General features: G+C 41.7%; 1 protein-coding gene across 5 annotated transcripts in view; it reads right to left on the bottom strand.

The window, feature by feature from the left end:
• The window catches only part of LOC138513604 (sodium- and chloride-dependent GABA transporter 1-like), a 619,404-nt gene that overhangs the window by 320,715 nt on the left and 272,645 nt on the right, over positions 1 to 26,044 (bottom strand). The window lies entirely within an intron of this gene.

Here is a 26,044-nt window from a genome sequence, read left to right on the forward strand (position 1 = left end):
TCCCATGATAAACGTACAGGACCAAGTGGCAGTAGCGCTAACTGATTTTGGCATCAATTTAGCAGAATTACCACTGAATTAACGCAAAAATCAGAATGAGGCCCATAGTACAATCACAGTGTCTATTTATCCTTTTCATGGACATGAACAGTGGTGGCTGGTGAATGGAGGGGTGTAAATATTTGTCCCAGATATGCCAGAGTGACCGAGCGAAGCGAGGGTGCCCACAACACTCAAGGCGGGTTCGGGCGGTTCTCGCCCCCGAGACATTTTTTTAAATAAAAGGATGAAAATGAAGCATTTTAAAGATTTTAGAAAAATTAGGTAAAAAGACTAAAGTGTGCATTGGGTTTCGAAGGGAACTCATAAAAATCCAATAGATGCAAGTCACCAACACTGCACAAGAGCATTTATCCAACACATTTTCGTGATGCCTTTTCCCACAATATGTGCCACTATAAAACATTTCCACACTGGCTGTGCCCATACATTTCCATGCTGACTGTAACATGATACTCTGTTATTGCACTATAAGAATATACTCATGTTTGCTTTGTGCATAATGCCATTAATTATATTATAGGAAAACATATTCATGTTTGTTCTGCCAATATATGGCAGTATCCCCCACATAAGAACATACTACAGTTGGCTTTACCATTACAAATGCCGGGCAAAGTATGAAAACATGTCCAAACTGGCTGTACAAAAATGCCATTTGAGCTACATAATAATACTTATCATGCTTGCTTTATCAAAGATGCCCAATACAAAATGTCATGCCGCAATATGAAATGACTAAACTGGTTGCATTGAAATGCCGGCAGGTGTTATGTGAGCTTTACAAATGTCAAAATAAATAAATAAGAAATGGCTCGACTAAGTGCATAAAAGTGATGGTCTTGCTTCATAATAACTCTTAGCATGCTTGCTTTGCCAGCAATGTCCAATCCAAAATGGTATACCACAAAATAAAATGACTAAACTGGCTGCGTTGAAATGCCAGTCTAGCTACATAATAGCTAGACTGGCTGTTGAACACACTGACTCAGATAGGCCGCTTTTCAGAGATAGCCATAGTATGGACAGAGTCTTTTCTTCGTTGCTGTTACTCCAGAGTCTGTTGGGAAGATGCCTCATCCGACCTTGCTCCAATTCTGTGTGCAGTTGCACAAGGGGCTTGCCTACCCACATCTCTGTTCAATGTTTATATCAAACCATTATGCATCGAAATAGAAAAATTGGGGGGTTTCTTCGCAAAAATGCTGATGGCTTCCAGTTATCGAGGGAATTGAGTGGGAATTACAAAACTGATCAGGAAAACCTGATTAAAACCTACAAGCTCATTAGAGATCGGATGACCTCAAATTGGCTATGTTGAAATGCTGCTAAAACAGAACTCATTGTCTACGGGTCTAAACATGCCAGAGAAAGACCAAGCCCAGCTTATAAGAGTTTGAGCATAGATGGAGGTCACATTCCTGTGGTCGACAAAGTTAAAACCCTAAGTATCTTCATGGAGGATCACTTAACACTGATGCCCATGTAAACTATGTGGTTAAACATTCTAATTACTATTTCAGGGCCATGAGACAGATCTGCCCCCTGGTAACTCAGAAAATAACTGAGAAGCTAGTTTGAGCCGTTGTTTTACCCATACTTGATTATTGCAATTCCTCGCTAGGCGGGGCAAGCAAGGACTGCCTGGGTAAGCTGCAAAAGATGCTGTTGCCTGGGTCCAGTTTAAGATACTTAAGTTTGGATCACAAATGCCTATTTGGAATTGCGCTGTCCTATTTGGAGGAGAAATTGAAAGTGCATAAACCAGTTCATTACCTCCGGTCTTCTGACACACATGGTCTCATTATCCCCCACTTCAAGATAAGCAGGGGAAAGGTCGCTCTTTTACCATTCTAATTGCTCATGCCTGGAATGAGCTGCCTGAAAATTTGCAAAAAGAAAAATATGATCTTGTTATTAAGAAAAGTTTGAAAACTAGACTATTTGCCTGGGAACAATTTCCCTGTTTTTTGTTGTTGTTTCCTACATCTCATAGTTTCATGTTGTCGTTGTCTCTGTGCAGCACCTGGATGCCTAAGGGCTTTGGCACTTAACAAATATATAGAAATAATGAATAACACTTATGCTTGTTTCACCAAAGGTGCCTAATACAAAATGGCATGCCACATTAAGAATAATGCCACTGATTCTGCTTACTTTATCAAAGATGCCCAATACAAAATGTTGTGCCTCAGTAAGAAATGGCTAGACTGGTAGCATAAAAAATATCAGTCTTGTTTTTGTAATAACACCTATTATGCTTACTTTACCAAAGATGTCCAATGCAAAATGTCATATCACAATAAGAAATGATTAGACTTGCTGCATTGAAATGCCAGTCTAGCTACATAATAGCTAGACTGGCTTTTGAATATACTGACTCATATAGGCCGCTTTTCAGAGAAAGCCACAGTATGGATATAGTATTTTCTTTGTTGCTGTAACTCCAGAGTCTGTTGGGGAGATGCTTCATCTAACCTTGCTCCAATTTCGTGTGGAGTTCCACAGGGACTTGCCTGTCCCCATCTCTGTTGTGTTCAATGTTTATATCAAACCATTATGCGTCGAAATAGAAAAATTGGGGGTTTCCTTTGCAAAACTGCTGATGACTTCCAGTTAGCCATAGAATTGAGAGAGAATTACAAAACTGGTCAGGAAAACCTGAATAAAACCCACAAGCTCATTAGCAACCGATGACCTCAAATTGGCTAGGTTTAAATGCTGATAAAACAGAACTAATTGTTTACAGGTCTAAACGTGCCAGAGAAAGACTGAGCCCGGTTATAAGAGTTTGAGCATAGATGGGGGTCGCATTCCTGTGGTCGACAAAGTTAAAAACCTAGATATCTTTATGGAGGCATCACTTAACACGGATGCCCATGTAAACTATCTGGTTAAACATTCTAATTACTATTTCAAGGTCCTGAGACAGATCTCCCCCCTGGTAACTCAGAAAAAACCTGAGAAGCAAGTTCGAGCCATTGTTTTACCCAGACTTGATTATTGCAATTCCTTGCTAGGCGGGGCAAGCAAGGAATGCCTCGGTAAACTACAAAAGATGTTTTTGCCAGGGTCCAGTTTAAGATACTTAAGTTGGGTCACAAATGCTTGGTTGGAATTGCGCCGTCCTACTTGGAGGAGAAAGTGGAAGTCCATAAACCAGTTCATAATCTCTAGTCTTCTGACGCACATGGTCTCATTATCCCAGCTTCAAGTGAAGCAGGGGAAATGTTGATCTTTCCACATTCTGATTGCTCATGCCTGGAATGAGCTGCATGAACATTTTCAAAAGGAAAAAAATGATCTTGTTTTTAGGAAAAGTTTGAAAACGAGACTATTTCCCTAGGTAGGGTTTCCCTGTTTTTTGTTGTTGTTTCCTACATCTCATAGTTTCATGTTGTCTTTGTCTATGTGCAGCGCCTGGATGCCTAAGGGCTTTGGTACTTAACAAATATTTAGAAATATAGAATAACATTTATGCTTGTTTTACCAAAGATGCCTAATACAAAATGTCATGCCACATTAAGAATAATATCACTGATCATGCTTGCTTTATCAAAGATTCCCAATATAAAATGTCGTGCCTCAGTACGAAATGGCTAGACTGGTAGCATAAAAAATGCCAGTCTTGTTTCGTAATAACACTTATCATGCTTACTTTACCAAAGAAGTCCAATACAAAATGTCATACCACAAAAGGAAATTACTAGACTGGCTGCATTGGAATACCAGTCTAGCTACATAATATCACTTATGCTTGTTTTTACCAAAGATGCCTAATACAAAATGTCATGCTTCAGTTAGAAATGGCTGGAATGGTTGCATAATAAATGCCAGTCTTGTTTCATAATAACATTTATCCTGCTTGCTTTACCAAAATGTCCAATACAAAATGGCATACCACAATAATAAATGGCTAGACTGGTTGCATTAAAATGCAAGTCTAGCTACATAATAACATCATGCTTGCTGTATCAACCATGCAAAGTAAAAGAAATGCCATGGCTGCCCCGTGGTGTGCCAGCGCCTTGCAGTCAGACATAATCATAATAATGATGAATGTGATTACGTCTGATTGCGAGGCTCTGGGGGCCACTGGGTTAAGTCATGTTTTTTTTACAGCCTATCTATCATAGATGCCCAGTAAAAAAAATGACAAACCTGCTCCCTGGGTCCCGAGCTCCTCGCACATTCACACAATCAATGTGGCTATGTGTGTATGCCAGGCACTGGGGGAACAGATGCAGGGATGGTATTTTTTACTAGACATCTATCATAGATAACCAACAAAAAAATACCATGCCTGTCTGCTGGGCCTCACAGCGCAAAACACACAGACACAATCAAATTTATTATGTGTATGCAAGGTCCTGGCTGGGAGGCCAGGGTGGCAGGTATGGTATTTTTTACTAGACATCTCTCATAGATGTCCATTACAAAAATACCATGCATATTCCCTCAGCCTCACATTGCCAAACACACACACACTCAATCAAAGGGTTTATGTGTGTATTCAAGGCACTGGGTGGCCAGGGGGGCAGCTATCGTATGTTTTACTAGACATCTATCATAGATGTCCAGTAAAAAAAATACCATCCCTGTCCTCTGTGCCCCACAGCACCTCAGACTGAGAACTGATGTTGGCCAGTGGGGAGGCGGATTGTGCGACAAAGACATTTTTAAAATGCCTTTGTTGTACAAACCTCCTACGCCCACTCATCAAAATCATCTCAGACAGCACAAACACACACACACACACATACACTTACAGAACATACACAAGCATAAATGCGTCCATACACATATTTAAATAATAAATAAACATACAAACACACACATTTACAAAACATACACAAACAAAATACACTCAGCAAGCACTCTTTCATTCACATAAGCACCCATCATGCACTCACTCGTAACACAAGCATACACGCATCCATACGCATATTTAAATAATATACATACACACACACACATTTACACAACATACATGCAGCAAGCACTCTCTGTTTAATTCACACGAAAATCCATCATGCACTCACTCAAAACACAAGCATACACGCATCCATACATATATTTAAATAATTAAACATACAAATGCACACATTTATACAACATACACACTGCAAGCACTCTGTCTCATTAACACAAGCCTCCATCATGCACTCACTCATAACACAAGCATACATGCATCCATACACATATTTAAATACTAAATAAATGAACATACAAACACACCCATTTACACAACATACACACAGAAAGCACTCTCACATTCACAGCAGAATCCATCATCATACATTAACTTAACAATGCAAGCATGCACGCATCCATACACATCTTTTTTTTTTTTTTAAATGAACATAAACAAACATACCTTCTGCCGCAGGTCTGGAGGTTCCAGTGCTCCATCCCCCTGCAAGCATGAACAGGAATCAGGATGTTTTATGGTTCATGCACATGCATGCAAGAGGCCTGAGCGTGGGTCCGGAGATGCCCCACTCCAGCCTGCTCTGTCTGTATGTGCGAGGGGGCACAGGAGCACCCCCTTGCACATACAGACATGCAGTTCCCCAGCTAGCATTTCCAATGAGCCATGTGAGGGTGGGGAAGCAAACGGCCCCAGCCTTGCATGGCTCATTGAGCTTGCGTGGCTGGGGAAATGTAACTGTGAAAGGGAAACAAGTTTATATTTCACAGTTAAGAGCACTACCTCAGCTCAAACAAACAGCTGAGTGAGTGCTTGTATTTTACTGGGCTGGCTCCTCCATAATAGGTGAGAGGGGGCCAAGACTGTTGGGTCGATGCGCCCTCCCCCATTATGGACGAGCCGCCCCTGGACATGAAGCTATTATTGCAACATCACATTAAGTCTATTTAATGCTGAGTTAACACACATTGCAATGACATTTAGGGCTACTATTTCACTTAATTTTCTCAAAAATTCGAAATCTCTTTTTGACAAGGTCGAGATAATGCAGAATCAAATAAACCACGTGCTAGATATCATAGGGTTTTTAAGGAAAATATTTATTCAAAATTCAAAGTCAGTGTGGTATATTTTCTTTTTGCTAATGGATTCTCCGTAGTTTTGGTTCTGGCTCTGTAGATGTTTGCCAGGCAATGGCATTTTTGAGTAGGAAAAAAGACAACATTCTATTGCTCTTAACGGTGGCAGACTCTAGAGGAAAACATCATTTGCTCTTTCACATGGCAGGTGTATTCTTTGTCTGCCATTTTGTTTACTTCATATGCTTCTGATGAAGCACTGACCCACCCCCACTCCCAGCCCCTCCCATTAATTTTGTAGATGATGGTGCAGTCATAGGGAAATGGAGAATGCCATGATGAAAAGCATTTATCTGAGTTTGTTTGTTTCCGTGAGGCATGGAGCCTGGCCCTCAACATCGGGAAAGTTATGCTGGTGGGCCATCAAACGAGTAAAAACGAGCTACTGATGTTGGTCACAACCTCCAACACCTGTGGATTCAGTTTGTGTCAAATTTAACCTGCCCAGCATTGGATTCCAAAGGCTGAAATGAAGATGATGATGCAGTCTGAACAGTGGCCACTTTGGCACCATATAAAAAGATTGGCAACTTGTCGAAAGCACTGGCCACGCTATGTATGGGGCTAGAATATTGGCCGGTTTAATGGTTTAATGCATTTGAGAATATGGGCCTCATTACAACTCAGGCGGTAAGGGGTTTACGGCAGCGTTAACAGCGCCGACCCTTACCGCCTGATTACGAGGTCCCCTAGCGCCATGGTGCTTTTAACACCTGCTTTTAGCAGGTGTTAAAATCCATGGCGCTAAGGGACCATGGAGTTAATTACGCCACCGTAATTTACGGTGGCGTAATTAACGCCTTCCCCACTCCCATTATGCCCTATGGGGCAAAAATGGGAATGGGGAAGGGTTTATGGGGATTGGGGACTTACCGCCCCGCCTAGGTCGGAATGGGGGGGTAAGTCCGCCAACCACCATGGCGTAAACATAGTTTACGCCATGGTGGTAAAGTCACGGCCCAGGCGGTAACTTACCGCCTGGGTCGTAATGAGGCCCTATCTCTTTTAAAAATGTGCTTAGAGTTAACAATTTGTTATCTAACCTAGTGGTGCACAATTAGACTAGTGTTGACTGTATTGGTGAGAAGTTTATCGATAGGGTATTTGAGCATGAGCACAAATCTGGCAAAGGGAAGATCCTTCCCTTTGCAACGATATCATAGATTCATTATTGACGGTCTTTCAATCGTATAATATAACATGGATTTTGAATAAGGGAGATGCACAGCGATCAAAGGTACTTTGCTTAACTTGTTTACAGAACAGATGCTAATGCAAAGCCAGTCCTCAGTGAATGTTGCAAATTATGATTTCTGAGAAGCTTTTCATTAAGTTATAGGAACGAGCTATGGGAAAAACTGGACACATGGGGAATTGACACATGTCTTTTAAATGTGATCATTTATTTACATCAGGAAACTACTATACATGTGCATTTAGATGTGTAAGGTTCACTAACTACACAAGTGGCAACTGAACTAAGGGTAAATCAAGGCTGCATGTTCGCGCTTTGCCTCTTCAGCCTATATATTTATATTTAGTACCCGGCGATGGAGAATCAGAATGGAAGAGCGATTCTGATTGGCCCTCGCCGGGGCAAAGCAATGGAATCCGAGGGATTCCTGGCAGGGGTGTAGCAGCCCCTCAGCCAATGAGGGGGCTCGAAGTGGGGCCATCCCTACTCCGAGCCTCCACACGGCTGCAGGCCGCCTTCGTCCCCCGCCGTGAATTCAGGTAAGTGTATTTTTCCCAACCCCACTTATAATTTCTTCTTTTTTTTCGGGAGCAAACGTGCTGAGAACACTTCTGTTCCCAGCGTGTCCAATCCCGATGGCTACCAGAGAAAGGGAAAACGGACTCTGTTTTCCCTTTCCCGGTGGCCATTTCCTTGGACTTTTTTTTTTTCCTGTTCCGAAATGTTTTGGAACAGAAAAGAATCCTATTAGTACCCCGGTCTTGGGGGCTGGGGTACTAAGAGAAATATGACCCTCGAAGCGGGGCATGGGCCCCGGAGGATTACGTGACTCAGTAATGCCCCCGCTGCTAGGGGCATATTGCTTAAATATTTCAGACATGAGAGAGGCATTACTGGCAGCCAATCATTTTCCACTTAAGCTGGGCAGTAAGCCTTGGCTGGCTGGATGTCTGGCCTTGCAGATGATGCACTATTGCGTGATGTTTCTCCAATAGTGCTCTAGCGGTCATTAAGTAAGGCACTAGAATACGCAAAAGCAAACTTTCCAGATATTAGCAGTGAAAAAACTCAAATTATGAGGTTCACTACTAGGAAGCTGCCATATCATTTCATTTGAAAGTTAGGGAACTGTTGTTTAGAAGACGTTGCACAAATGACATTCCTGGGCTATACAGTGTGAACAACAAGAAATCATGTTTGAGGGAACAGAACCGATTGAAAGTAATTTTTACATTGATGGTGGCATCATCAAGCACATTTAATGATCAATATAAGGACTTTATTTTACAACCATTAAATTGGGTTTATTTACAGAAAAAGTATCTATCCTTTCATATGGTATTGACATGCTAATAAGTGAACATTAGGATTGGTTTGATCGGTTGGAATTTTAATACAAAAATATGCAATGCTGAGTCAACATCTCTACTGTATGATTGAGTAGATAAAAAGCAGAACTCTTCTGTGACTTGTAAGTATATCAAATTCTGTGAAGACCTTCTAAAGGAAATTAATTATGATCCAGAGAAATGTAAAGAAGTAACTTTTAGGCAATGCATACAATGTACAATGCTAAGCTTTGACTGGTGTCTTAGCCAATCTGAGATACGTAAGCCGATTACAATGAACACATACATGAAGTCTGCACCAAGGGTATGTACCTCTTAGCATTATATTGAACAATTTCTAGATAGTTAGGGCCAGCGACATATATATCATAAGAAAATACATTTTAATCAGTTAGACATGCTGGAATGGCTTAGGGATAAGTAGGTTTCCAAAAACATAATAGAGATTGTAGAATGTGTTCATTAAATGAGGTAATTGGAATTCTGAAATACCTGTGCATGGAGTGATCTGCAATGTGGCTTCTTATGAAAGACACCTGTTCTTGCTTTGTTTGCCATATCCCCACAATTAACAAGCAATGTTTTTGGATCTAATTAGTAAAAGGCCAAATAAATCATTAATGTTAAGTCTTGTGATTTTTCGTAAAAGGGATTTTAGAGCATAAGATGAATTAGGAGAATGCTGGAAATTGACTGAATTAGAAATCAAAATAAAATTCATTAAAATTATGAATTTATTTACTATGACATTTTAATGAATTGCATATCAATTGCTCTGTATTCTGGATTTTGTATATTGATTGTAAGTTTGATGGATTTCTTATAGCCTGAATAAACAGTTGTGATGATGATGAGGAGGAAATTGAAATACTTCTGCGTGTATAATTTATAAACATTAAAACATAACATCGATTTTTATTGTAATTATGGAACAATAATATGTAATTGTATATTTGATTGCAATTTGTTTCTTAATACATTATTGTATGTTTTACAGGCACTCCGGGAAACAGACTAAGACTCATAGGCAGCCCCAATTGATTGTTACTCTATGTCTTGCTGGTTGATGGTGTTCCAAGATGCACAGGGGAGTGCAGAGGCGAGTGCTACATCCACACCTTCCCAACTCATATTATGCTGGGTTCTGCAAAGTAAAAGCCTAAGCAATGATCATCATTCTATCTACATTGCTGCCCTAGCTGCTAAAGTACCATCAGCCTCCTCTGGCATATTTATTCGTGAGCATCTGGAGTCTTGAAGGGATGAACCTCTAGAACAAACAGAAAGCATATTGACTCAGCACAGAACAGCACATATAATTACAACACCATCAGACTGTTCTTCTGGCCCACCCTCAAGTTGTGGCCAGGGTTGGGGGAATTGGGAATGTGGGCACTGATGTAAAGGTGTCTGTCTGCTCATCATTACTCCCTCCACAAATACTGTGCAACACCTCCATTGAAACCATGAAAATCATGGAGTATGGGGAGTTTACAGAGTAATTTTGTTCCATTGAGAACTAGCTGGCCTAAATTGAAAATAAATTGGCTGAAGAAATGAATAGATTTGTTGTCCAGGTCTTTTCTGGACTGAGTGACGTCACTGAAATACACCCAGGCAGTAAGATAGGTCCCCCCAACAGCACATTAAAAGTGAACTCTCAGCTTGTTGCGGGCAATAAGACAGCTGAAACTATGGCTAAAAAGACACTCCCGAAGGGTAGTGATAAGCCACTTGATGATATTATTGATAGTAATACTAAAGTTAGTATTATTGAAGGCGCCAAAAACATACAGGCTGGACAAAACGTCCAAAGATCTTCTCTTTATCACGGCCCGATTGTGGGCCGTTTATGGGCAAACATTTATAAACTCCTGGATTTCTTCTCCCAGAAATGAGTCTTCTCACTGCTGGAACCCAGAAGTTCTTTAAAGGCCATGACCACCATAGTCCGCAATAATACTAAGGCTGATTTGGAAGGATACTGCCATCAATCAACTGAAATGCTATCGGAAGGCAGCAATAGTAAATGGACCATGTCTGGGGGCCAAGGTGCCAGCTACAATCAGGCTACTACAGTTAACATCTATATAAGTGCTGAAGGTATGGACTGCCACAACCGTTCTCAATACCCGGCCCGTTGATGCCCTTACTGAGTGAAGGCACCATAGTCCCAAATATAATCACTAACTCAGTAAACTAGAACCACCAAAAGTCAGAGACTGATGAGGGAAAGCTTGCGACAAGTAATTCCCCCTTGCAAACAGATCATCATATGGTACATCAATTAGGGAACAATAATCAGACACTAATTCTATCTGTCCCAGACATACAACGCACAGTGCACCTCCAACGCTTGCGAATGGAGGTCCTATTAAAATAACTCACTCAAGCTGTTACCTATTCAAGGGAAGAGCGCATTCAAGATCAGATTCTTTTTGAGAAAAGCCTAAGCCTGATCAAGGATCTTGTCAAATCAAGGTGGATCGAGGACTGATAAATCACAAGACACAAGGGCAGATACCTGTTATGCTCACCTGGTCTCTGCGGAGGTGTTGGGGCATGGTTGCTGCCCTCCCGGGGTGAGGTCGCTCAGGTTCGACCCCGGGGTGAGGTTGCTCAGGTTCGACTTTGCCCTCTGCGCTTATGTGGTGACTGGTGTTAATAGGTGATGCTGCTCGGGACTGCTCCTGCGTGGAGAATAGGGGGCGTGTGTATGCCAGCTTGTGCGCCTGATCCCCTTCCAGACCCCTTCTCCCAAACCGTGGTACCCGTGGGATGTGATGTCCCTGGAAAGCTGACCTGTTGATTCGTTTTGGCAAGCACTCCATCCTGCTGTTTCTGGCAGGGGCCCTTGTATGATCTGGACCGAGTTCCTTCACTGCTCCCTTGCATGTGGTAGTCCATTCCTGCTGCGACTAAGCCACTATACTTCAGGTAAGTGTTCCTGTTTGCCTTTGTCTTTCCTCGTCTGTTTTTGTTGTATTGTAAAGTTTGTTTTCTTGTATTGCTGTCCGTTCCACTTTTGATGTTTGCTCTTTTGCTTTCTTCCCTTGCAGGTGATGTTGCCGGCCCGGCCAAAGCGGCGGAGCTCGAGGCGGCAGCTGGAGGGAATGAGGAACAAAGCTGCAGGCGCTGCCCTAGGAGCGATCTTCTAACCTTGTCTTTCTTCTTCTTCACAGGGTCTGAGTTTGTGGATGCGGAGTGCAGTGCCCCGGCGTTGGGATCAAGATCACTGGATGTCAGGAGATGAGTCTGCAGATGAAGCGATGAAGCACCAGTTTCCTGGAGGTGAGTATGCAGGAGATTGCCTGGTTTCAAAGGTAAGTAAACTGGTCCAAGCGGCAGTGAGCGTCATGTTGCTTGCGAGTGCACAGTAACGCGAAGCACCGGCCTTAAGTCTTATAGCTGAGCTTCTGAAGCCACGCCCACCAGGTTCAGCCTACCTGCCACACCCTACCACACCCGATGAGTCAGCACATGAAGACCAGGCCTAGGGAGCCACACCCGATGAGTCAGCATATGGGGATGTTCTCTGGAATAAAGGCTTTCAGCTCCTGTAAAGTTTGTGTAAAATAAAAGCACTCCTGCACTGAAATAAAGTGTTCCTGCTCCCATCTCTATATGAGCCTGGTGCCAAAGGCGCCAGGGCCCCTGTGTTTATGGGTCCCATAAGGGACTTAAGTGAGTCAAGTGACCCAGTTGCCCCATCACTAGATGGTGTGGTTTTTGTGTTCTGGGGCCTGTGGCCATGGCAGCTTTGTAGAAAGGCAAAATTCAGCAACGACCATTGCTGCAGCTGTTGGTATGGATTATGGGAGTACTAATAATGCTGTTTTGAAAAGGCAAATGGAGGATACCCAGAAAGATGGGCTGCGCGATTCGGCTAAGAGTGGACCTCAGAATGAGGTTGATGTGGCCACGCAATAGCAGTTAGCTGGTTTGAGAACCAATGACACATGCAAAAGATCTCAAACAAGATCTGTGTAGCTGGTATTCATTCAAGCTTACCTGCACCAATCAGGCATGGTCATGTCACGACCAAGGTATTGGACAAAACCTGCATTACACAGTCTAGTACACACATAGCTGTGAATCCATGTGCAGGGTCGATGTAACATGCCAAATCTGTTCTGATGCATCCCATGAAAAGGTGGACAGGAAAGAACCTCCTATGCAAACACTTACAGAAGAAGACTTGATAAAGTGTATGGGAACATCTAGTCATTATTGGGTTCGCTAACCTGATGCTTCCTCTGCTGCGAATATTTTATGTGTGTACTATGGAGGATAAAGTATCAGCGTAACATTTGCATTGAGGTGTAACTTGACAATGGAGCAAAGAAATGCCATTTACATGAACATTGGTATCTGCCTGGAATCGCCCAAAGACTTAAAGAGGGCTTCCTTTATTGCCCAATCGGTAACCTGAAGGCATCATTGGGATTGGAGCCCATGGGATTCCTAGATGCAGCAGACATCATGGAGATGGCTCCTACAGTCAGTCCTAGACAGTGTGCTAGTCTGTTCAGCCCAGGTAACACTGTCTGCCCAGGCAAAGGATTTTGGGTATATAAAAACACCTATTCCCCCAGCAGATGGGAGTTTAGGTCTGTCAATGGATCCAATCAGGATATTCAATAATTGTCTCCTTAAACATAGCTGTACTAAGTAAAAAAACATGGGAATCCAGAATGTATCTCCTTTATATCCTCATTCGATATCTGGTGTCTTCAGGAGACATGGGAGCTCTCTTTAATCCTGCGTAATGTCTTCCATATTCTGGCAATGGAAAGTAAAAGTGGAAGGAATAATGATGGTTTAGCTACATATGTCACTAAGAATGTATGTGATAGTTGCAGCCCAGAAATATTTTCAGACACCCATGAGGCATTTCTATTCATGTGGTCTAAGCAGCTCATTGGTAAATATACATTGCTATAATGCTTCACAAAGATCTGCTCTTAGTCCAAATATTAAGATTTTAATAAATGTGAGCAATAGGCATAGAGTGCAGCGATCTTCTCATTGTAATAATAGACCTTTGCTTATAATTGGGGAAGGCTTTAACCTAAGATTGGGTGCATGCAGTGTGGTGGGTGGTCCCCCCAAAGATGTGGATCTTGCTGATAATATTCTGTTGCCTAGTATGTTGGACAGAACCACATCAAAAGCTGGTGCGTTGTTTCTCTTTATTTAGCTTTAACCACCCTGAGTGAGACGGGTATGCCCAGACGTGGTCTCCATGCCTGCTGGGCTGAGAGACCCAAGCTGCACCTCACTGATGAGGCCCAATGAGGCTGAAACATATCTGGGGATGCTTGTGGCCTCGTGCAGAAATGATGTGACCGAGCAGCTCAGGCTGCACTGCCCCTTTTGGGATGGGACCAAGCCTTGTTTGCATGTGGTCTTTCGCCTTTCTGTAATGGCTTGGCTGACAAACGATTGCCTGGAGGGTTGCCCAGAGCGATGCCAGAGGTTCAGATTTATTCAAAGCCCTTCCAGCCATCACTTCTTTTGTTTTGCGATATTTCTTTCCAAACTAGCAGAGCTGACATTATGTACAGTTAACATGAGGTTATCGTCAGATACTCTGGGTCATTTTACATTTAGGATAAGCAGATATACATCGACAATTGATTATTTTCTGATCCATGTTCAGGAAATGGTGCTTTGTGCATAATCTATCTGTTAACCAACGCCCTCAGAGCGGTCATGACCCAGTGGTTTTATCTGTAAAATACCACACTGAGAAATATAATTAACCCTTGAGACAGTCCAATGTATTAAGACTTTAGCATGCAGAAGCTGTTGAAATGGGCTGAGGTTGATAAGAATCCCTGGCAAATGTATACGTGATTACGAAAATGAAATCTTTGCTATTAAAAACCATAAAGGATCCAATCACAATTAAAGACAGATTGGCCAAGCTGAGACTGATCTATTGAAGAACATTAACACAAGCAAACAACATAATGAATTATGAATCATCCTCACCCAAAAGACATTGATGCTATTTACACTTGATGACGTAAGGAGTGGCCTGCCCTCGGTCCCATCGGACCGGATTCCAATAGATGTATTAAAAAGCAACCACCTGCAACTTTCCCTGCATCTCGACATCTAGCTGAAAACTAAAGTGGGTTAATACATTCACATACCTCGGGAAAGTATTTAGTAATGCGATGAATTGGAGCAACCATGTAAATGCATGGTTTAACTTTTGGTTCAATTCTCCCCATTTATCAAGCTAAGTGGACCGCAATCAGTGCTTTAGCTGCTGAGGTTTGGGGGTTTTCTCCTGCGTCCCTGGTCCAAATTAAAGAGAGCACATCTATACGCAGTATCTTTGGAGGGTCAACATATGTTTAGTTCTATTTGTGACATCAGGAAGCTGGCTTAGACTATATAAGTGATCTAATTAGTCTCAAACCCCTACAATTTTGGATTAGATTTTGGTCAAACAGATAGCTACATCTAACATATTTCCTTATTAAGGAACTGCTATCCTCTGATGTTTGTACTCAATTTCCCCGAGTTAAATTACTTAAAAACGGAATTTAACTCCCTAAGTATTTACGGATTGTTTATATCTTTTCCTAATGCATCTAAAAAAGACACCAAGTTAGTCTGCTCCAGATTTATGGAACAGAGAAGGAACATGTGTCATTGTGTTGAGATAAGAAAATCCTCAGTCTCTCAATGTTTCACACTTAAATGTCATCATGCTAAAGCTAACTATGTGCAATGGTGCATGAGTCTGTATAAGCACTGTCCGCTGTTTAGTCTAAGGGCCAATTTCCTATTAAGACCTACTTTGGTGAACAGACGTATTGACACATATGGCTATCAATTGAGTGCATTTTTCCCATGTGATGGTAGAACTCTGGCTGATGTTACACATTTCCTGTTTTCTTTGTTCTCTTTTACATGCTTTAAGGAAAAGGTACCTTATCCCACTGCTAAGAAAGATCAATTGCACAACATTGTTAATGCAAAATATACACTTGTGTTATATGCCGGATAAATGAGTTGCTCATGATGTATGTTCTTGTATCGAAGGGGCCCTATTATTCATGATAAGTGTTCCCAACCTAACTAATTTCTTTTACTTTCTATTTACTTGTATGGTTTTTTATGTTATTTTCTGAGAATAACTGTTTGTTTTACTTTGTACTATATTTGTGATTCTTTTATGATGGGTTTAAACCTTATAAATAAAGGTAAGTAATATTGCTATAGTAGGTTTAGTAAAAGGTGTTTATAATAAAAACCAAACCATATCACATATAAAGAAAATACAAAATATGTACTTGGGCTTCAGAGAAATGACTTGCATCATCCTCTCTTCATATATGAAGTGCCATGTTTAATGCCTGCAGCTGTACTAGCTGTATGGCATCTGGCAAACATTATGTATCTTTAACAGTAATGCTGATTGGTCAACAATCTAGTTGTGGGTCCCCTTGGGCAATAAACAGTGTTTCTTTTTCTGATAGCCCTGTAGAAAATTGTGCTGTGTAGTTCAGGAGTCAATGATGGTAGGTGAAATAAAATTGCTAATTTTAAAATCTATGTTATGCTTGCCCCAATAAATACATATTTACAGGGGTGCTGAGTAACAAACGTTCTCTTTATTTCTTTTTGGTTGAAATGTCCTGTGTCCAGCAATTTCCTGCCCTCCCCCCACAGTTCCCCTGTTACCCTGTCCTCTTCCCTAGCTTAGTCCTCACCCACAAAATAATGTGCTTACAGTGTGGGTACAGTGGCAGTGTCAGGAGGGGATGTCCTGTAAATAGGCTCGTCTTTGGCCGTCCATGCCCCCGCATCTCAGCATGCTTAAAAAAATGCTGATATATAATTAAATTGGGTCTGAAGTCCCTCCCTAGGCAGGGAGACACCATGAAGGCACTGCTTGCTGAAGCTCACTGGTTTCTAGGCAACCATTCTCAGATCCTGGCTGGGCATGAATGTGTGTTACTACTTCTGGCACCAAGTTGCCAATGGCAGGCTTTCTGAGTCCTGCTACCCCAGACAGGAGGGACAGCTGATGACTGAAAGGAAGGGAACTTTAAAATAAATAAAGTGCATTCATGCATGCATGCTTCGAATTGTAAGCAGTGTGTGTTGCTGTTTGTGCAAAAGAGTTTGAATGAGTGTGTGTGTGTGCGTGTGTGTGTGTGTGTGTGTGCGTGCGTGCGTGTGTGTGTGTGGATGAGTGAGTGATGGACTTAGGAAGTGAGTGAGTGGGTGTTTGTGTTTATATTGGGAGTGCCGGCATATACAGCGGGCACAGGTGTACTGATGGAAATCTGGCATCTATTAGATAATTTTAATGTTACCCTGCTGAACCTATTTTAAATTGAATGACTTTTCATCCATTTTCCCCTCAGCAATTGTGCTTTAAAGTGCATTATATCAACCCACTGGTTTATAAACAAATTCTCGTGGGAGAACTGCACTGAACCTCCATACATTACTTTAGGCTTCCACACTACACTCATTCGTCCATGCAGTACAAAAGTGTCCTTTATTTCTTTTAAAAAATTTTTTTTATTTTGATACAGCTGAAATCAATCAACTTTTCAAAAATTACATATATGGAAACATATAAATACAAAATCACTTTCAATTACAATTTCAAATTGGGACATAACAAGACACAAAGGAGCAGTATAAAAGGAGACAAATTAAAATAAAAATAAAAAGTGCAAAGTATAAAGTAGAAACTCAACCAGAGCAGGTAGAATACAGATATATACAGTCCAAGAGTTGTCTTAATTCTAATGTCATAATATCATTGAAATAACATCAGGTTTTTACAATATGGCTAAAGTTCTACTTGACTGTGAATTGATTTCAGTAGGTAAAATATTTTCCAAAAAATGTACCAGGGCTTTTATCATCGAAAATCTGGGACTATTAAATAAAATGCTCCAAGTCTCAATTTCATCCCTTTCCATATACAGGTTTATCAGGTTTAAGAAATATTTTTCTCTAATGACCCTCAGCTTAGGGCACGATACTACCACATGTTGCAACGTTTCTCTTACAGTATGTGATTCACAAAATCGGCAAAAATTTAAGTCAGAGGGAACAATTTTGCGCCTTGCCAACAATTCCCACGTTGGCCATAGGTTCATCCTTAAACGCAAATATTGGTTCCTAATTTTGCTGAGAGGCATTTCAAAAGATAATTAGGCACTTGACACAAGCGCTTGCTGCCAAAGATTCTAGTGTCAAAATCTCTATAATTTGAACAACGCTCATAGTTCTGAATCCAGACCCATTGGTAGAATTTTGTTTTAGCACTTAGTGGGCTATCAATTAGGAACTGTAAAGAAATGTTGGCCTCCACTAAGATATTTAAGACAAAACTTCGCCATTTTGCAGGGAAAGTTAGAGTGGAGGACAAATGACGGGCAACAGTACTCAGTATATTATTATTTGTCGCACCTATCAAGCATTTGCGAAAAAAGGAGCACATTCTCCATTTAACCCTGCTTGAGTTTATACCCAATTCAAAACGTAGTATGGGCATAGGTATACAGTTTGGTAGATGTAACACCCTTTTCCAAAAAACGGCTTCCAATTTATCCCAGATTTGATCATTGATATACAGCTTTGATTCGACACCATATAGAAGCATAGGAATCACTTTTTGTTCGTAAAACATAAATAGATGCTTTAAAGTGAATTTACCATATCTGTAAACAAGTATTTTGGCTTGTGACAACAAGGACAAAAGTTTGGACTGCAACAAAATCGAATATTTAGCATCTCCAACAGTATTTTGAATAGATAGGCCTAAATATTTATATTCAGAGACTAATTGCAATGGTTCCAGTTGGAGATTCCAAACTGCATTTCGATACTTGAATCTCCCCTTTGGTCTACATACCATAATTTGCAATTTTTCCAAGTTTACTGTTAATTGATTCTTCAAAGCATACTCAGATAAAGCAGATAAGAGATTCTGGAGGCCCTTTGGCGTCTGGGAGACCAAGACAAGGTCATCAGCATAGAGTAACCATGGGATGCGCTGGCCCCCCAATTCAGGCGCATCCGACAAAATGCAAAAGAAAGCCTTTCCCATGTCAAAAATAAACGGATTGAACAAAAATGAGGCTAAAATACACCCCTGTTTGAGTCCTAACAATGTGGCAAAGGAAGCGGATAACAGGCCTTCAGTAGAGAGTCTAACACGCATAGACGTATCTGAGTGTAATTGAATAATTAAAGATAACAAGGAGGACAGACAGCCAAAAGAGTACAACTTGTGGAATAACAAATTACGATTAATAGAATCAAATGCAGAACGAAAATCAATAAAAGCAAAATATAAAGATTGTTTTCGTGCCGCATATTTTGACTTGAGCATATTCAAGGTAATCATGTTAGGTAATGTACCAAGACCAGAGACAAAGCCTGATTGTAAGGGATCTAATTTTGAATATTCTTTCAACCACTTTTTCAGCTCTCTAAGAATTAAGCGAGAGTAGATCTTCCCACGCACATCAAGAAGGGAGATCGGCCGATAACTAGCGGGATTGAACCGATCAACCTTCTTGTAGATAGGGATGACAATTGACTGCTTCCATGACATCGGTATCATCTGGGAGACATTAATGGACTCAAACATGAGGCATAATATGTCTGCCCAGGTATCCGGAAATTGTTTGAGGTGTGTATTGACCAAACCATCCGGACCAGGGGCTCTAGATTTGCTAGCTTGTTTTATAAAATACAGTATGTCGTCTCTATCAAAACACAAATGGAAGGGAGGCAGTACCTCTGACATGACTGGACCTACAGTAGACGGAGGGGCAGCAAATAAAGTGGAGTAATGCTGGATCCACATAGTCTCCGTCACGTCATTTGCTTGGACAGCCACCTGATGCCCCGCTGTCACCTGATTTATGATATTCCATGATTGGGCTCAGTTCTTCGCGGCTAAAGCCTTTAGCATAGAATTGCCATCCGTTTGATAGAGTTTTGCTCTCATGCCCCTTGCCCAATTTCTATACTTAGTTTTAATCTGAGACAGGAAGGCTAATCGCGTATCATGTGGAAGCTTACGGGCGGCCCTCCTATCAGCCCGAAGTGTGGCTTTTTTAACTCTAAATTCATGATTGATTATATGTAAGCGAGGAATGTGTTTCTGTTTTTGTAGAGTTGAACCTGGTTGAAAATGTTGCATTAAATCATGGTAAACTACATCCCCCGGGAAAGAGCCCCCTTTTCGAGTATTCAATTGCGTGTGATAGGAGTCCCTGAAAGCTGGAAGTGCAGTTTCAGACCATATCAATCTGTTCCTCGCAGAATTGACTTTGAAGGAGCCCATATTGTGGACATTTTCAAATTTAGAAATAGCAGACTTTAAAGTCCACGCCATATTTACCAAATTATGGTCGCTTACTTCTGTGTCAATTATTTTAAATGCTGTGATATTATTTAGCATACATGCATTTGCATACATATAGTCGATAATTCCTTCACTCAGACCACGATGCCAGGTAGCTCTGGGTGGTATATCCTGAGGAAACGCTCCATTTAACATGAACAGATTACGAGAATGAACAAAACTTGTCCACATCTGTAAGCGAAAACTCTCAGATTTACATGAAGGACCCAAACAATGTAAATTTAAATCACCAGCTAAGAGGATGTAATCAGTGAGGCCCTCGAGCATAACAATATCCAAAGCCTGAGTCACAGAATCAAGAAAATAATCGTCAGAAATTCCCAAAGGGTTCCAATAAACATTTATCGTAGCACAAAAGAAGTTGTCACCCATGATTTTTGTCATTTGTAAAAAGGGGCTAGAGGAGAACCATGATTCAATTTTTAGCGACGAGGATTGCTTCACAGCAGTCAGCAATCTAGATGTGGGTCATCCCCTGAACCTTTCTCTGCTGGATTCAGCAGCACCTCATAGTTGTTCCATGAAGGGATGCTCATGGACCAAGATTCTTGTAACATAATAACATCATGATCCAGTAGCTGTACATTCAAATTATTCAGTAAATGACTATGTCCTCTTGAATTCCAAATAATGAAGGACCAAAAGCAAATGACATGCTTTTGATGCTAACATTGACTACTTTTAAGATTGCACGAGCAAGTGTGAGAGGTCAATTCTTGTTTTTTATTTGTTGGTTGAATGTGATGAGAAACCTGTAAACAATTTGACAGAGAGTCCGATGTCTCTGACATAATATGAAGGGTAAAGCCCAAATTAGATAGTTGTAATTTAACAGCCCAAATTGAGTTTACCATAATTCTCGAGTTGATCCAAAGATTTACAGAGGAGCGATTTGATTTGTTGTAAAATTCCACAAGCTCGATATCAATGGAACCAATGTCATCAAGTTCAGGAATCTCACCAAGAATTGCCAATATAGAAGCACGATTAAGCTTATATTGTTTGGCTGAGGCAGGCATACAACTCAGAGTTAATGCATGAATCGCTGGGTGTTTACGGCCTGCATTCATACCTTTCTGTTTTGCTGGCAAAGGCAAGGCTTTTGCCGTTTGCTGAGCTACAAGAGATGCCCTGGTCTTAGCAAAGGCAGAGTGCTCAAAGAATTTGTTCAGAGAAGACTGAATCAGTCTTTCTAAGTCTCTGGTGGGAATAGTCTCAGACGGAGAGACAGTTGCCTTGGTGTGAACAGACACCTGAGGGGTAGGTAGAGATGGAAGAGCCTTATCAACGTCTCAAGACACTGTGTGCAAAGGCTGAGCCAAAGACACCTGGGGGACAGCTTGAGAAGACACAGCCTTGGCAGATGGTTGTGTAGATATTTGCACATGCTGTGGCGGCAGAGCAAAAGAACTGTTTATAGGCGGGGATTTGGACGGAGCAAAACTCAAATTTTTGGCAACAGATTTAGATACCATGTAATCATCGATGGCTTTCCTTAGCTCTTTAAGTCGTAATTCTTTATCTGCAGGACCCATTGACACAACTGCTTTAGCAGAATCATCAGTTGACTGATTAATGAGTGTATTTTTAGACATGTCAGTCGCCACTCGAATTAGGTCATTTAAAGGACTGTGCTCCACTGGCACTGGCAAAACCCTCACTTTCCGTTTCTGTGACTGTGAAGAGTATTTTTTCGCAATTAATTTCGCTGCAGCAACAGTGGTAGCAACAGGGACAGAAAGATTTTTGACAAACGCTTTGGTTTGACTGCCGTGTTTAACCATAGATTTAACATTTTTAGATTTTTTAACGGGTGTGGCCTTTTTAACCCCACATTTAGCACTGTTAAAAGGGTTCAAATTGCCCTCGAATAACGGATACGTTGGTTTTTTTGGTTTTGTTTGCTGATCTGGGGGAGAGTTATCTACAACACTCATTAAATCGATAATAGGATTTGGAAAACATGGAATGGTCTGGAATTCTTGTGAGGGGGCTAAAGACTGGACAGAGGTCTGAGAGGCTATAGACCTCCTCATAATTGGTGAGCTATGAGGTTGTCTCAGACTTTCAATATTGTTGGCAAGCGTAAAGTGCTCTGCCAAAACTTGGTTGAGTTGGTTAGAGTGTAAATCAGCCTTTGTGACTAGGACCTCAAACAGTTTAGCTAAAGCCAAAATGTGTTCATTGAGGTGAGAGCTATGCCAGTTGGTACACTATGCGATTCAGCCAGGCCAGATTCAGGAATGCCATTAGAATTTATTTTGCGTGGAGTAGGGGCAATGAATGACAAATTAGCAACGGAATTTGCAGCACTGATATTGGTAAATAAAATGGGGGATTTGGACAAATTTTCAGAGAGTGTATGGGTAGAAAAGGCAGTGGCATTTGTGTCCAGATCTATTACAGGCATGTCCCCAGAGTTTGAAATTGAAGACAATTTCGAATTTGAAGGGTTGCTAATGGAGATAATATGATTGACTGGAGTTTCAGTAGGGGGAATCACAGCACCGGTTAAGACATTGTTCAACAAAATGCTGTCAGTAAGAGACACATTTTCATGCGCAAAAGTGACAGTTGCAGTGGGCGAAGGGCCAGATTTGACCATATCTTCATCTTTATCCTCCACCGTCGAGTTCTTGACAGTCTGTCCATGATCAGAGTCCCTTTGTAAAGGAGTGGATTTTTGGTCCACATGACCACATTCTGGTTGTTTATTGCTTCTATTGTGCATTTCCTCATAGTTCACAACACTTTGATCACTACAAAATGGTCGAATGTCCATTCCTAAAAGGATTTCTGCTCTTGTCTTCGATTTTGGTTTCAAATTGCCAAACGAGGCGTGGAACTTAGGCGTGGTTTTTTATTTACAGCAGGTGAATTTTCACCGTTAGAGTAGTGAGTTGCTGAAATTGGAGGCATCCCTGATTTTAGGGAAGCCATAACTCGTTTAATTTCCACAAAGCACCTAAAGTACCAAAATGCAAAGAAAGGCGAATATGATAGATATTTGCAATGAAAACAACTAAATCAAGATAGACACGCTACTCGCCGGCCGCGACGAGCGCGGCGAAGCGGCAAAAATACAGGACTTCTACGGGGCTTCCTTGGGTCCCTGTTCTTATAGCCCGCCTCCAAGAGAAGTGAATGCTCCTGGTAGATGTAGTCCTTAATACGCTGTTAGCAAACGGAGTGTAGAATAAACAGCAAAATCACCAGCAGCAGGAAAGCGACTCCGGGCAAAGCCGGACTTCTATGGGATTTCCTTAAGTAAACCTTAATGCAGTCTCTAATATCAAGTATAAAGTGTTGCCACTAGATCAAAGGGCTGAGCCCCGCAGTCTCTGGAATAGGTTTGAGTCTGAATGAGAACAAGTTCCAAGTTAAATATTTAAGTGCCTGAGTCGTTGAAAGTTAGATGGATGTTACCAGATCAAAGAGTCTGCAATAGTAATATGCAGGCTCTGCAGTCTCTGCTATGCCAAATAAGAAAAACAGTAGATAACTGCTTTTTAGATTCTGGAGTACACAGCAGGCAGGGAGTAATTGTCAATGGATTTGCAGGAAAGGCAGAATCAAGGTTAAAAATCAGGGTGTAAAATTGAACAATATTGACAGCGATAGCCGGGTTACTCAATAGTTGAGAAAAGGAGCTTACTATATATTGGCAGTCCGCAGCCGCCCACGCCGAACAGCCAAGCAGCACCAGCCCTTCTACCACCAGGGCTTACGCCGCGAGAGTGGCGCTGGCTGCAATTTCAAGTGTCCAGTTGAGTCACGTGATAGTGTCACATGATTGGGTGTAGCTCCGCCTCCCTTCCAGCAAGAGCCGAGTGCTCGCAGTGCTGTGAAGGGGCCAAGGAGCTTCCTTTCAGCACAAGAAAAACGATTGTAAAAACACACCAAAAGCTGGTCAGAGAAATGCTGCTCCAAATAGAGGTAAAAACGGCACCACTCGGTCGGCGCTGGCTGCAATTTCAAGTGTCCAGTTGAGTCACGTGATAGTGTCACGTGATTGGGTGTAGCTCCGCCTCCCTTCCAGCAAGAGCCGAGTGCTCGCAGTGCTGTGAAGGGGCCAAGGAGCTTCCTTTCAGCACAAGAAAAACGATTGTAAAAACACACCAAAAGCTGGTCAGAGAAATGCTGCTCCAAATAGAGGTAAAAACGGCCATGCTAATTCGGGGGAAATATCAATGCCCCACAATGTGTGCCCTCCCCCCCACTGACTTTGCATAATTCGGAATGCTGTTACACTAGTCTTGCGACCCCCCGCACTGCCTTGGTATCAAACGTTGCCTGTGCCTTTGTGAGAGCAGGACCCAGCCAGCGGTGTCAGCTGAGTCCATCCTAGGATGGCACCCTAGGATGGCACTCCTGAAGCACACAACCGTCACTGTTCCCACACATTCAAACTGTGGAAACAGCAGTGGAAGGCTTCTGCTGAAAGACCTTCATCCACCCTGAAGCGCCCTGGGCTTTCAGTAAGTAAGTACATCACTACCATCACTCGTGTACCATTGCACACTGTGTCGTGTATGCTGACACGCTGCGCCTTCTGCAAAGTAAGGACTGTGATCAGATGACGTAGCCTTGCAATGAGCGTCACACTGCTGAGCTCACTCACTCATCCATCCCCACATTCTCATTGATTCACCATCCGGATATTCATTTATCCATCCATACATTCTTCTTCAATAAGCCATTCATCCACATCACAATTATGCCTTGATCAGTCCACACTCCCTCACACCGACAAATGCCCTTAAAGCTTTTTTCATTCATCTATCTTCAAAATCGTTCATTCATCCCTTGCGCACCGCTTCCTTCCACATTCATGTGTCCTCACAATCATTCCTTCACGCATCCTCCCTTGCTCTCATTCATTCTTCATTCCATACCTTCCTATTCATTCACTCACTCCTCCAGCGCCCTCTCTACACTCTGTCTGCCTTTACCCCAACTTCCTAGGTTTGTCTGTGTGCATGTTATGTTATGTTGTGTTATGGGAATTTTAGTAAAGCGCAACTTCCACCTGAAGGCATCTTGGCGCTAACACTGTGAGACTTCAAAGAGGATCACAGATTGAAGCACAGTATTAGTTCTGATTGAAGAGGAAGCTTTTCGGGTGTTTCTGAAGGGTAACAGATTGGCTTCATTAAATAGGAAGAGGGTTGTAGATCTTGTGAAACACTTGTGTACAGGTGCGTTATAAATGACTTATCATATCACATCTTATCTTTACTGCCTGTACTGAGAAGAAACAACCTCTTTTCCTTTACTTGTAACATGAACACAGAAAGTGTTTGCACCACACAAAAGCCAAAACTATTGGTTTTCTCAATGTGAAATACTTTTAAAGTTGCCATGGAGATGTTATCCATTTGTGCCAAGTCGACAGGTGGAAGTTTAATTTCCGGTCAGCTTGCTTTTTGGATGCCAACCTTTGAACATACCGCCCCTTTATCAACCTAGGGAAACCAATCGGCTGAGTAGTTACGAGGCTGGGTTGAGGCTACGAGTAGCAGTTTGCTCACACATCCCACTGACATTAAGGGTGGGAATGTTGCATCTCATCCTTAACTGGAAAAAGAAACAGACCCCCTCGTTTTATTTCTAACACACTGAAATGTGCTGTTGTTTGATAAATCGTGATTTGCAAAGCTCCCGTGAGCCCTTGGAACCAGCTCCACAAAGAAAATGGCTGCCTGCAATTTCACTTGCCTTTGTTGCTTTTCATGGCCACTCCATGTCCCCTACCGTCTCTTCCTTTATCTGAAAGTGTTATTTGCAACCTAAACGCAATCTTAACAGCGACTCACAAATATTGGCATTAAGTGTATTATGTAGTAAGGTGTCTGTGGCTGCAAGGTAATAGTGCCATTGAGGTTGCCCAATGGATGAAAGAAATGAAAGGAAGAGAAGTGTATTAGCTTTTAACTAGCGTCTTCA

Source organism: Ambystoma mexicanum, chromosome 12, assembly GCF_040938575.1.
Source record: "Ambystoma mexicanum isolate Mex_15411 chromosome 12, UKY_AmexF1_1, whole genome shotgun sequence".
Classification (NCBI taxonomy): Eukaryota; Metazoa; Chordata; class Amphibia; order Caudata; family Ambystomatidae; genus Ambystoma; species Ambystoma mexicanum.